The following is a 14,296-nucleotide window of genomic DNA, read 5'->3' as shown; positions in this document are numbered from 1 at the left end:
TAAAAATATGATCCAGAGGCACCTGGGTAGCTCAGTTGATTAAGTGACTGACCGACTTTGGCTCAGATCATGATCCCGCAGTTTATGAGTTTGAGCCCCACTTCGGTACCTGTGCTGACAGCTTGGAACCTGGAGCCTACTTTGGTTTCTGTGTCTCCCTCTCTTTCTGTCCCTCATTGCCCACACTTTTGTCTGTCCTCTTTCAAAAATGGATAAACATTAAAATATTTTAAATATGATCCAACTGTATGCAGTCTACAAAAGACTCAGCTTAGATCCAAAGGCAAAATTGATCGAAAGTGGAAGGATGGAAAAAGATATTCCGTGCAAATAGTAACCAAAAAAGAACAGGAGTAGCTATACTAAAATTAGGAAAAAAAATGACTTTAAATGCAAAAGGATTAAAACAACAAAGAAAGTATATATTAATAAAAGGGGCTTAATACAGGGGCACCTGGGTGGCTCAGTCAGTTAAGCTCCAACTCTTAGTTTTGGCTCAGGTCATGATCTCACGGTTCATGAGTTCAAGCCCTGCATGCATTGGGCTCTAAGCTGACAGCCCACAGAGACTGATTGGGATTCTCACTCTCTCTCTTTGCCCCTCTCCCATTCACATGCATGTGCATACATGTTCCCTCTCTTTCTCTGTCAAAATAAATAAAAAAAACTTTTTAAAAAGGCTTAATACAGCAAGAAAATCTAAAAATTATCAGCATTTGCACATTTAACAGACCATCAAAATATATGAAGCTAAAACTGGCATCATTAAAGGGACAGTTTAGACAGTTCCCCAACAACAGCTAGAGATTTCAATAACCCATTCTCAATAATGAATAGAACAACCAGATAGAAGATAAGTAAGGAAAGAGAAGACAATCCAATAAACCAATTATATCTAAAAGACATACATAGAACATCCTACTCAACAAGAATGTACACATTCTTCTCAAGTGCAATAGGACATTTTCCATGATAGACCACATATTAAGCCACAAATTAAGTCTGAATAGATTTAAAAAGTATATATAAAGTTCTTCTGTGGTCATAACTAGATGAAGATAGAAATCAATAACAAAAGAAAAACTGGGAAACTCATAAATTTGTGGACATTAACACACCTTTAAACAACCAATTAAAAAAAAGAAGAAATCACAGAGAAATTAGAAATTGCTTAGAGAAGAATGAAAATAAAAACAATATAATTAAATGTATGGAACACACAAAAAATGCAATTCTAAAGTGGAACTTTCTTGCTATAATGCTTAAGTTAAATAATAAGATTTCAAATTAACAACCTAAGATTACAACTTAAGAAACTAGAAAAAAAAGCAAACTCATATGTTGCAGAAGAAAAGAAATAATAAAGATTAGGACAGAGGTAAATGAAGTTGGGAATAGAAAAACAATAGAAAAAATCGATAAAATAAAAACTGGGGGAGCATTTGGGTGGCTAGTCAGTTAAGTGTCTGACTTGATTTCTGCTCAGGTCATGATCTCACAGTTCATGGGCTCAAGCCCTATGTCAGGCATTGTGCTGACAGTGTGCAGCCTGCTTGGGATTCTCTCTCTCCCTCTCTCTCTTCCCTTGCCCCCCAAAATAAATGAATAAACTTAAAAAAAATGGACTAAGAAAAAAAATCCAAATTACTAAAATCAGAAATGAAAGTAGAGACATTACTATTGATTTTACAGAAAGAACAATGATTATAAGGAAGTACTATAAATAATTTCCTATCAACAAATCAGATATGCTATGTTAAATGGACAAATTCCTAGAAACACATATGCTGCCAAGACAGAATCATGAAGAAATAAAAGATCTGAATAGATTTATAACTAGTAAGTTGCTAGAATCAATAATCAAAAATTTCTTTACAAAGAAAAGCCCTAGACCTTATGGCTTCACAGATGAATTCTATCAAACATTTACAAGCAACTAAACACCAATTCTTCTTTAACTTTTTAAGAAAAATGAAGAGGAGGAACAACATCCTAGCTCATTCTGTGGTCTCAGAATCACTCTAATATCAAAACCAGACATAGGCAACTTAAGAAAAAAACAACAACAAAAAAACCCCTGATGATCAACATCTCTTATGAACATTGAAGCAACACTCCTCAACCAACTACTAGCAAACAGAATTAAGCAGCATATTAAAAGAACTATACAGCATGGCCAAGTGGGATTTATTCCTGGAATGCAAGAATGGTTCAATATATGAATATTAATCAATGTAATACACCACATTAGCAGAATCAAGGAAAAGAAAACACATCATCTCAGTTGATGCATAAAAAAACATTTGACAAAATCCATCACCTTTTCATGATAAAAACAGTCAACAAACTAGGAATAGAAGGAAAACTACCTGACATAATAAAAGCAATATGTGAAAAATCCATGGCAAACATCATACTCCATAATGAAAGACTGATTGCTTTTTCTCTATTATCAGGAACATCTCTCTATTATCAAGAACATCTCTCTATTATCAGGAATATTTTCTCTTTTCTCAGGAACATCTCTCTATTATCAGTAATAAGGCAAAGATTATTATAGCACTGGAAGTTCCAGCTAGAGAATTTAGGCAATAAAAAGAAATAAAAGTTATCTAAATAGGAAAGGACAAAGAATAATGCTCTCTGTTTACAGATGGTGTCATTTTTTTTAAATGTTTATATTTTGATGGGGGGGGTAGTTGGGGGAGGGCAGAGAGAGAGAGAGGGAGACACAGAATCTGAAGCAGGTTCCAGGCTCTGAGCTGTCAGCACAGAGCCCGACGTGGGTCTTGAACTCATGAGCCATGAGATCATGATCTGAGTCAAAGCCAGATGCTCAACTGACTGAGCCACCCAGGTGCCCCCAGATGGTGTCATTTTGTATGTAGAAAACACTACTCCACCAAAAAAATCTATTAGAACGAACAAATGAATCCAGAAAAAGTAGCAGGATACAGAGTCAACACTTAAAAATCTGTTGCACTTTTATACATTAATAATAAACAATCTGAAAAAGAAATTGCAAAACAACTGCATTTATAATAGCAAGAATAAAATACTTGAGAATTAACCAAGGAGGTAAAAGACTTGTACAATAAAAACTATCAGGGGCACCTGGGTGGCTCAGTCAGTTGAGCGTCTGACTTTGGCTCAGGTCATGATCTCATGGTTTTTGAGTTCAAGTCCTGAGTCAGGCTTGCTGCTGTCAGCACAGAGCCCACTTCAGATCTTCTGCCCCCCTCTCTCTCTGCACTTCCCCACTTTCACGCTCTCTCTCTCTCTCAAAAATAGATAAACCTTTAAAAAACATCGCTGAAAGAAATTTAAAAAGACATAAATAGGGGCACCTGGGTGGCTTAGTCAGTTGGGCATCTGACTTCGGCTCAGGTCATGATCTCCGGTTCATGGGTTTGAGCCCCGCCTTGGGCTCTGAGCTGACAGCTTGGAGCCTGGAGTCTGCTTTGGATTCTGTGTCTCCCTCTCTCTCTCTGTCCCTCCCCTGCTAACTCTCTCTTTCTCTCTCTCAAAAATGAATAAACATTAAAAAAATTTAAGAAACATAAATAATGTAAATGGAAATATATCATGTGTTCTTAGATTACAAATCTTAGTATCATTAAAATGTCAATGCTACCCAAAGTTATCTACATATTCAAAGCAATCCCTATCATGTTCTCAATGATATTTTTGTAAAAATAGAAAAAAAACTATCCTTAAATTCATATGGGATTGAAAGAGACCCCAGACAACCAGAACAATTTTGGAAAAGAATGATGCTGCAGGAATTGGACTTCCTTTCAAATTTACCACAAAGCTATCGTTGCCTAAACACTGTGGAATTGGCATAAAAACACACATACTGGTCAATGGACTAGAATAAAGAGCCCAGAAATAAATCCTCACATATATGGTCAAATCATTTTTAACAAGAGTATCAAGACCATTAAATGTGGAAAATATAGTCTTTTCAACAAACGGTACTGGGAAAATTGAATATTCACCTGTAGGAGAATCAAGTTATACACTTATCTAATACCATATACAAAAAATACCTCAAAACAAGTCAAAGATCTAAATGTAAAATTTTAAACCATAAAACAGGGAAAAAAAATAGGGCAAAAGCATCATGATATTACATTGGCAATAATTCCTTGGATAGGACACTGAAGTCATAGGCAACAAAAGAAAAAAAATAAAGTAGACTTCATGAAAATTAAAGGAGTTTTGCTTCAAAAAACACTATCACACAGTAACATAGTAAAGAGGCAACCCACAAAATAGATAGTATTCGCAAATTGTGTATCCAATAAGAGGTAAGCATCCAGAATATACATAGAACTCCTAAAACTCAACAACAGAAAAACAACTTTATAAAAATAGTCAAACGACTTAAATAGCCACTTTGTTAATAAGCACCTAAAAAGGTGCTCAATATCATTAATCATTAGGAAAATGTAAGTCAAAACTAAAGTGAGATAGCACCTGAGCCCATGAAGAGGGCTACTCCTCATGGAGAAAAGAAAAAAGAAAAGAAACGAGAAAAGAAAGAAAAGAAAGAAAGCAAGAGAGGGAGGGAGGGAGGGAGGAAGGAAGGAAGGAAGAAAGGAAGGAAGGAAGGAAGGAAGGAAGGAAGGAAGGAAGGAAGAAAAGAAGAGAAGGGGATGGAGGGAGAAAGGAAGGGACGGAGGGAGGAAAGAAAGAGAGAGGCTGGGAAGGAGAAGTGTTGGCAACAATGTAGAGTCAGTGGAAGTTTTACACACTGTTGGTGGGAATATAAAAGACACACCTGCTGTGCAAAATAGTATGATGCTTCCTCTAAAAATTAAACATATAATTACTATATGATCTAGTAATTCCTCTTCTGGGTACTTATCCAAGATAATTGAAAATGGCATCTCAAAGAGATATTTGTACATCTATTTTCATAGTAGCATTATTCACAATAGCTAAAATATAGGGGCGCCTGGGTGGCTCAGTCGGTTAAGCATCTGACTTCGACTCAGGTCACGATCTTGTGGTCCGTGAGTTCAAGCCCCGCGTCTGGGCTCTGGGCTGATGTCTCGGAGCCTGGAGCCTGCTTCTGATTCTGTGTCTCCCTCTCTCTCTGCCCCTCCCCCATTCATGCTCTGTCTCTCTCTGTCTCAAAAATGAATAAACGTTAAAAAAATTTAAAAAAATAAAATATAGAAGCAACCTAAATGTCCATTGACAGATAAGTGGATTAATACAATGTGTTATATACATATAATGGAATAAAAAGGAATGAAATTCTTGCACAAGCTACAACATGGATGAAACTTGAGGACTTTCTGCCAAGTGAAAAAGTGAGTCATAAAAAGACAAATATTTTATAGTTTCACTCATATGAGGTGCTTAGTGTAGTCAGAATCAGAAAGACAGAGGATAGAATGGTGGTTGCCAAAGATTGAAAGAAGGTAGGCATGGAGAATTATTGTTTACTGAGTACAAAGTTTCAGTTTTACAAGACAAAAGAGTTCTGGAGATGGATGGTGGTGGAGGTCATACAACAATGATGGATGTATTTTAATATCATTTGAACTGTACACTTAAAAATTATTCAGATGGTAAATTTTACATTATATGTATTTTGCCATAAAAAATTTGGAAAAAATAGAAACATTCTAAATCAAACTCACCATCAAGAAAATGAATAGGCAAGCATACACTGGGAGAAACACACTCATAAAACATGAATCTAATGACAGTGTTATCCAAGATACATAAAATACATTTAAAATTTAAAAATAAAAGACAAACATCCCAACTTTAAAAACAGGCAAAAATTTGAACAGACATTTCCCAAATAAGATGTGTGTGTGTGTGTGCGTGCATGTGCATATGTGTGTGTGTAATATATGTATCTGGTCAGGACATGAGAAAGTGCTTAATTTCAATAACCATCAAGAAAATGAAAATTAAAACCACAATAAGAAACTATTACATACAATAATGGTAAAATCAAAAAAATTATTAGCATCAAACATTGGTGAGATTGTGGAGAAACTGATTCTCACATTCTTAGTGGAATACAACCATTTTGAAAGAAGATCTGGCAGTTATTTATAAAAATCCTACATCAATCTTGTGACCCATCAGTTATAATTTTAGATATTTATCCAAGATAACTGAAAATATATGATGACAAAAAGGGGTGTATGGGAATGTTCATAGCAGCTTTGTTCATAGTAGCCAAAAAATGTGAAATATTCCAGGTATAGTCATAAGTTGGAATGCTACTTAGAGAAATAATATTTATAAACTCCGTTAATACAATAATATGACTTTAACTCAAAAAGCATTGTGGTGTTAAAAGAATTCTTCTGTAAATGAGTGCATATTGCATGATTTCATTTATATGAAATAAAAGAGAAAAATTATAATGAACAAAAAATTAGAAGAGTGACTACTTCTGGGGTAGAAGTAGGAGGACTTAGTGGAGACATGAGGAAATTTCTGGAATGATAATACATTTCTATATGTTAATAATTGTTTGAGTTACACATATGTGTTTGTAAAAATCCTCAAAAATCTGCAAAATACTTTGAAATTCATCAAAAGTAACTTGGAGTAATGCATGGGTAGAAGGATGGCTAAGTGGATGGATAAATGATAAAACATGTAGTAAAATGTCAATGATAAAATCTAGGTGGTGTGTATACAGGCATTTTCTGTGAAATTCTTCAATTTTATTGTTTATTTGAAAAATTACAAAATTCAAAAAAAACAAAACAACTTCTTAATGTTGTTTATTTTGATTATTAGTAATTCTCCTGAAGTCATTAAATATTTATATTTACATGTGAAGAACAAGACCATAAAAAGAGTATTGTCAAAGAAAATTTAAGTTGAAATTGCTTGGAATCCATTTTAGAATTTACAGTAGTACTTGTATGTGCAGCTATGTAATTTTCTAGAACTACACTTAAATCCCAAGGGCAAATATGGAAGACTTGCATAGTTGAATATAGTTGTTTGTGTTTTTATGAGAAAGATATATAGTTGGTGCTCTTTAAATGTAAGTTTCAGAAGCAAGGAGTGGATCCAGTCTATTTACTTAGGCCTAATGAATTTATAACTGGAACTCAAAGAAAAATTGTACTGGAAAAGTATGGAACAGAAAGCTTGACTCCTATTTCTGGAGTGGTTGAAAGAGAGGGAAGCAGTGCAGGGTGAAGACTGAACTATCATTGTCTTAAGTTGATTTGCTTTTAAGGAAAATAAAATATTGTAAATATAAATAGCTGCTATGAATAAATGGAAATTTTGAGTCAGAAAGTACAGAGTTCGTTGTATTTAATATTTGGACACATTTTATTTTTTAGCATTTAACTATTTCTAAACCAGTATGGTTCTAGCATTGAACCAGTATGGTTCATGGTTGTTTTCTTTTTGTTTTGTTTTCTTTTTAGCGACTTATAAAACAGTACATCTTAGATGAGGTTTAGCGAGCCATTGATATCCATTCCAAGGTTATCATGCTTCATTAGCCTACACTTTGAAACACTTGAATTTTCCATGTTTTATATGTGGAAGATGTTAACAGTGCGTAGCAAGGAGTTTGTATTTTTAGAGACAAAGTTAATAGTTGTTTTTACAGGAGAAAAGTCTAGCCAGAGTGTGTAAGAGACTCACAGGGGATGCCTGTCACTTTTGTTCCTTCATTCTCACACAGTATTTCTTTGTCCCATTCCCAAATTTACTTTCTAAACTTCCCTCCATAATGAAACATGACCTTCTCTGTCAAAACCACTTCACCAGTGCAGGATTTATTTTTGGAAATGTTTTATAATTATGCGACCTGAATTTGTTGCTTTGCATTCATTTGGAAAATTACATGAAAGTGTCAATTCTTGCATGAGTCATCTGTGTAACAGGAATAACTCCTACTGTGAAAGGCTGCCTGGATCAATAAAATAACTGATAAACATCAGTCATTAAAGTGATAAATAGGTTCTGATTGTTCAGAGTAGTAAGAGATACTAGTTGTAACTCTTAGGTATTGAAGACCAAAAGATGAAATATGCTGTTCTGTATTGGCATCTTTCTGTAAGGACAACTTGCGGTGTATGTTGCATTGAGCTAAATCACAAGGGTTTTTTGTCTCTCCTGTTTTCCTTCATGTAATGAGATCAAGCCCTGAGGATATTTTCTCCCAAAATTAAAAATCCTGATGGCATATATCACCCCACTTATAGGTCAATCTGAAATGTCTTCTTAACAAAATCCAGTTTTCATGTGTGTTTACAAACCTTTACATCTTCCTGCTTTTCTTGGGCAGGTTTTCTTGGTTTTCCTTATGCAAATATCCTCTATTTTTCTAGCAAGTCCTTAAATTGCTGCTAGCATGACTGCTTTTCCCCATAGTGCTGATTGAACTCTAGGGCGAAGAGATCTCATTACCGATTATTAACTTTTGGAGATATTAAAAAAATCCTATAAAAATTGATGCATATTATGGGTATAATCCATTAATATCTCTAGTAGAAACTTTTGAAAAATGTGGAGGAGTTTAGCTTAACTTTACCTTTCTGTTGACCTTAGAATATACATTCCAGATTTGGAATTCTTGTGGTGGCGGGCAAAGAATGGTCTGCATGGTCCACCATGAAGTAATGGAAGTGCCCTTTGTGGAAGACTGGGGCTTGGTGCAGACTTGGGAGAAGGTGTCTATGGAGAAGTTCAACTTGCTGTGAAGAGAAGAATTAAAGGAGTAGTTGCAGTCAGGATTGTAGACATGAAGCATGTCATAGACTGTCTAGAAAATGTTAAGAAAACGATCTGTATCAATAGCGTGTTAAATTATGAGAGTGTAGTGAAATTCTACTGTCACAGGAGAGAAGGCAATATTCAGTATCTATTATTGGAGTACTGTAGTGGTGGAGAACTTTTTGACAGCATAGAGCCAGACATCGGCATGCCTGAAGAAGATGCTCAGAGGTTCTTCCATGAAATTATGGCAGGGTGGTTTATTTGCATGGTATTGGGATAACTCACAGGGATATTAAGCCAGAAAATATCCTTTTGGATGAAAGGGATTACCTCAAAATCTCTGACTTTGGCTTGGCAACAGTGTTTTGGCACAATGACATGAGTGTTTATTGAACAAGATGTGTTTACCTTACATTGCTCCAGAACTTCTAAAGAGCAAAGGATTTCATGCAGGACTCATTGATGTTTGGTCCTATGGAATAGTACTTATGGCAATGTTGCCATGGGACCAGCCCAGTGATGGTTGTCAGGAATAGTCTGATTGGAAAGAAAGAAAAATACATACCTCAACTCTTGGAAAAAATTGATTCTGTTTATCCAGCCTGGCTGCATAAAGTCCTAGTTGAGAATCCATCAGTAAGAATTACTACCCCAGACATCAAAAAAGATAGATGGTATAACAAACCACTCAAGAAATGGGTAAAAAGGCCCTGAGTCACTTCAGATGGTGTACATAAGTCTCCTAGTGGATTTTCTAAACACATTCAATCCAGTTTGGACTTCTCTGTGGTAAGCAGTGCTTCTAGTGAAGAAAATATGAAGTACTCTAGCTCCCAGCAAGAATCATGGACAGGTCTTTTCTTATGGGACACTGGCCCTTCATAATATTGATAAACTGGTACAAGAGATCAGTTTTTCCCCATCCACATGTTCTGATCGTATGCTTCTAAATAGTTACTTGGCACCCCAGGATCCCCCCAGACCCCCTGAAAGAAACTTGTGAGAAGTTAGACTATCAGTAGAAAAAGAGTTGTATGAGTCAGGTTACTGTATCAACTGATAGGAGAAACAATAAATTGATTTTCAAAGTGAATTTGGTACAAATGGTTGAGAAGTTCTTGGTTGACTTTCAGCTTTCTAAGGGTGATGGATTGGCATTTAAGAGACACTTCCTGAAGAGTAAAGGGAAGCTGAATGATGTTGTGAGCAGCCAGAAGGCCTGGTTTCCTGCCACATGAGAGATCCATTGGATTCCTGGTGAATATAGTGCTGCTGTATTGACATTATTCTTCCTAGAGAAAATTATCTTGTTCTGCAAACTGCAAACAGTAGTCTCTGAAGAGTTATCTTCCTTCTAGCCAAACATTTTCCGATTCTTTTTGTATGTTCTTCATATAAACAATACCTATATCTTCATTGTAAGTAAAGCTTTTGGGGAGGGATGGATAGAATTCATTAGATGTTTCTTCATTTTGTGTTTGGTATCTGAAGACCCATGTGATGGAAACCAAGCTCTGGGGAATACATGAGCTTACCAGCTTTTATACCAATGTAATGAAAAATTTAATGAAAAAAAAAATCAACCATCATTTTGGTTTCATACAGAAAATACATGTTTCCTCCATGTTGATTTAATTATATGGGTAGATTAGTAAGAAAAGCAATTTTTATGACTTTTGGAAAGTAGATATATCAGTCTATTATGTGAAGCCAACTTCAAAAAATGTATCTTCAAGATTTGTACTTGTTTTTGCAAGGGCCTGACACAGTATATAAATAAACCTGTTTTGAATTATAACTGCTAATTAAAATTGCAAGTAAGTACATTTTTTTCCATTATAGTTAATAATATATAAAATAACGATTGATCTTTCAAGTAGAAGTTGAGCATAAAACTCTAGTGCTTAACTGTGCTTAACTACCTTTACTCTAAAATTACTATTGCACATTTTAAATTTTATTCTATATTATTTTCTACGTTCACAGCCATATTTTAATTCTTTATTACACAAATAAATTCTATTTCAAAAATGAATAGCTAACTCTGTGGACTTACTGGTGACCAAGCTTCTAGGTGGTAGGGAATAAAAGAGGGAGAAGTAAGAAACCATGATAGAAAAGGATCTGATTCCTAGTTCGTTTGCTATCAGATTTACTAAGACTTTGTTCTTGTGATAAAATTTATTTTTTTAATGTATTAAGTTGAGGCCTGTATTCTTTTTTCTTTGTAATTTATAAAATTAATCATCTTGGTCTGAAGCTAAGAACATACGAAATTTTATGGTTAGAGTTTATCACTTAGTGTATACTGGTAAATTGTATTACTGCAGTATACCCATAGGAGAAATAAATTTGTACCAATACAGGCTCCTAAGAATTGAGTCAATAAATTCTCAAAAACTAACTTTTGGTCCCTGTCCTCCAACCTGTTCCTCCCTAGTTTCTTCCATCCCAGTAAACTTTACATTCAGTTCTCCAGTTCCTTGAGCCAAAACCCCAAGAATCCTCTTTGGCATTCCCACCTCAAGGTCTTTTTTTTTTTTTCTGTTCCGTCCTCTAGAGTCCTTTACTCCCAAAATTTGTGTGGCTTGTGCTTCACTTGGAGTCTTTGCTTAAGTGTCACATGTTATGTAAAGTCTTTCCTTGATTTATCTAAAATGTTACCCCACTTCTATCACTCTTGCCTTTATTTTTTCATAACACTTATTAGCTGACATTATAAGATATTTTTATTTACCTAGTAAAGTCTGTTTCCCCCATTGCAATATGTAGTAGATAATCTCCTTGAGTTCAGGGATCCTACCTGTCCTGTTCAGTTCTATGTCCCCAGCACTTAGAAGGGGGCCTGATGTATTACAGCATGCAATGAAGAGTTGTTTAATGAAGAAATATACACTCAGTTGATCTTATCCATCCGCAGAAAATACCGGGAAGCTGAACCCTTCTCTCCATTTTGATTGCTACCACTCTAGTTTAAGCTTCTTCATTTCCTCCCTAGATTTCTTACTAAAAACTAATGTCTTCCCACCTCTACTTTTGCTGTTTCTCAACTCAACCCCCTCTCCCTCAAAGTTGTTTCTTGACATAGGTCCTAAGTTTTTTGTTTGTTTGTTTTTAAGATAAATTGTACTGTGACATTCCCTTGCTTAAAAACCTCCAGTAACTTCCCATTGTATCAAAAATGAACTCTAAATTCTTTTCTTGGACTGACCTGGCTCTGCAAGATATACCTTCTGTCCTCTTTGCTCACCGTACTACAGATAGAGTAGCCTTCTACTTCTACTTCTATTCATTGAATGTACGAAGGCTCATTCCCCTTTCAGGGCTTTGATGTTTATAACTGCCACTGTCTGGAACCCCTTCCATTAGTTTGCATGGCTTATTTAGCATTCAAAACTCAGCCCAAATGTTTCTACTATCCCCAATCACTGTCCAATTGTTTCTTTTTCTTCATGGAACTGATTAGTATCTGAAATTATTTGTCTGTCTCCCCCACTAAAACGTAAGCTTAGACTTTGCCATTTCTTTTCATTTTTGTGTATCTTTTTAAATTTTTTTATTTTTATTCATTTTTTTAATGTTTTATTTATTTTTGAGAGCAAGAGAGACAGAGCACAAGCTGGGGAGGGGCAGAGAGAGAGGGAGACACAGAATCTGAAACAAGCTCCAGGCTCTGAGCTGTCATCACAGAGCCCGACGGGGGGCTTGCACTCACAGACCACAAGATCATGATCTGAGCCTAAGTTGGATGCTTCACTGACTGAGCCACCCAGGTGCCCTTGTGTATCTTTTAAAAACAAAATTCCCTGCTCCTTCCCCCTCCCTGCCCCTTCATATATCTTGTACTTGGAATGTAATAGGTACTAAATAAATATTTATTGAATAAATGAATGAATTAAATATCAGATGAAGAAAATTTTACAAAATATCATAAGGGGAAGGTGAATAGATGGATAGTTAACAAACTTTCTCCGTTATTGGAATTTGTATAGAATGGTGGGGAAAGTTCCAGTCAGACTTGGGCAGATTAGCTCTCACATTAATAATTATGTGCACATTGACACCTGCCTCTGTAAAGAGACTGTTAATAACTACATTGTAGGGTTGTTTTTAATCTTAAATGAGTTAAGGTGTGTGAAGAGTATAGTATACTGTGTTGCACAAAAGAAATTCACTAAACATAAGCTGCCAGAATTTTTCTGCAGGGTTCATTATGTTATTGGGAGAAGATATTTACTCCCATTATTAAAAGTAATATTTGCTTTTCAATGAAATTTTGTAAAGTGTAAAAATGGGGGAAAGGAATTATTATTCAAAGATAACAGCTAAAATTTTTATGGCAAGATCAACATATGCTGTGTGTGTGTGTGTGTGTGTGTGTGTGTAGTGTGGAATGTGGTAGGTGTGATTATTGAGATAAATATAAATATATAAAACATGCACAGTTTAACAAGCAGATGTAAAGTTAACAACTGTTCAACCAAACTCAATTGAAGAAAGTTCATTTCTGGACCCTCACAAGCCTTCCCTTGTACCCCTTCCCAGTCATAACCTATCCCCTTCACTCAGAAGTAATCATAAAATTTACTTTCATAACAATCCTCTCCTTGGTTTTCTTTAGTTTTCTCAGCTATTTATGCATATTTAAATGATACAGTTTAGTTTTGCCTGTTTTGGAAATTCATATAAATTAAGTTATGCTGTATATAATTTTTATGTGTTGCTTTTTCTTTATATTCATGCAATTACAGTATAGGATGCTATTTTGTGAACATACCACTAATTATGTATTCACTCTACTGCTAATGGATGTTTGGATTATTTACAATTTGATGCTATTATTAATACTCTTGCTAAGAACATTATGTATATGTCCATGAATTTCTCTAGGTCCTTTCGTCTAGGGTACATACCTATGAATGAAATGGCTGGGTTTTAGGGTATGCCAATCTTCAACTTTAGTAGAATAATGGTAAACTGTTTTCTAAAATGATTGTACCAGTTTATGCTGCTATATGAAAAGAGAATGAAATTGCTGGAAAAAAACAGTTTTGAATGATCTATTAAAGTATAAGAATTTTCATAGCAGCAAAATATGTGTTTCTAGCATTTCAGACTTTCACCTACATTTGATACTATGTCTAATTTTTGCCAGGTTATTGATGTGTAATATCTGTTTGGTGTTAATTTGCTTGTTCCTAAGTTTAAATGAGGGTGAGTATATTAAAGATATATATATAGATATATATATATGATATATAATATATATGTAATATTTATATATTATACAAATATATAAATATGATTTATATAAATATATATAATATATGTGTAATATTCATATATATAATATATAATATATAATATATAATATATAATATATAATATATAATATATAATATATAATATATAATATATAATATATAATATATAATATATAATATATAATATATAATATATAGGGGTACCTGGGTGATTCGGTTGGTTAAGCATTCGACTCATGATTTCGGCTCAGGTCATGATCCCATGGTTCTTGCTTGAGAGGGAGCCCCGTGTCAGGCTCTGT

The 14,296-nt window shown here is 34.6% G+C and overlaps 1 pseudogene; it reads left to right on the top strand.

Annotated features, from left to right (window-relative positions):
• Positions 1-10,162, top strand: part of LOC109271734 (serine/threonine-protein kinase Chk1-like) — an 85,588-nt pseudogene extending 75,426 nt beyond the window's left edge.
• The last annotated feature ends 4,134 nt before the right edge of the window (positions 10,163-14,296 follow it).

Source organism: Panthera pardus, unplaced genomic scaffold (genome assembly GCF_024362965.1).
Source record: "Panthera pardus isolate Hobbes unplaced genomic scaffold, ASM2436296v1 HiC_scaffold_17, whole genome shotgun sequence".
In the NCBI taxonomy this organism is placed as follows: Eukaryota; Metazoa; Chordata; class Mammalia; order Carnivora; family Felidae; genus Panthera; species Panthera pardus.
Note: the sequence above shows the minus strand (reverse complement) of the source record. Positions and strands in the feature narration are given on the sequence as shown.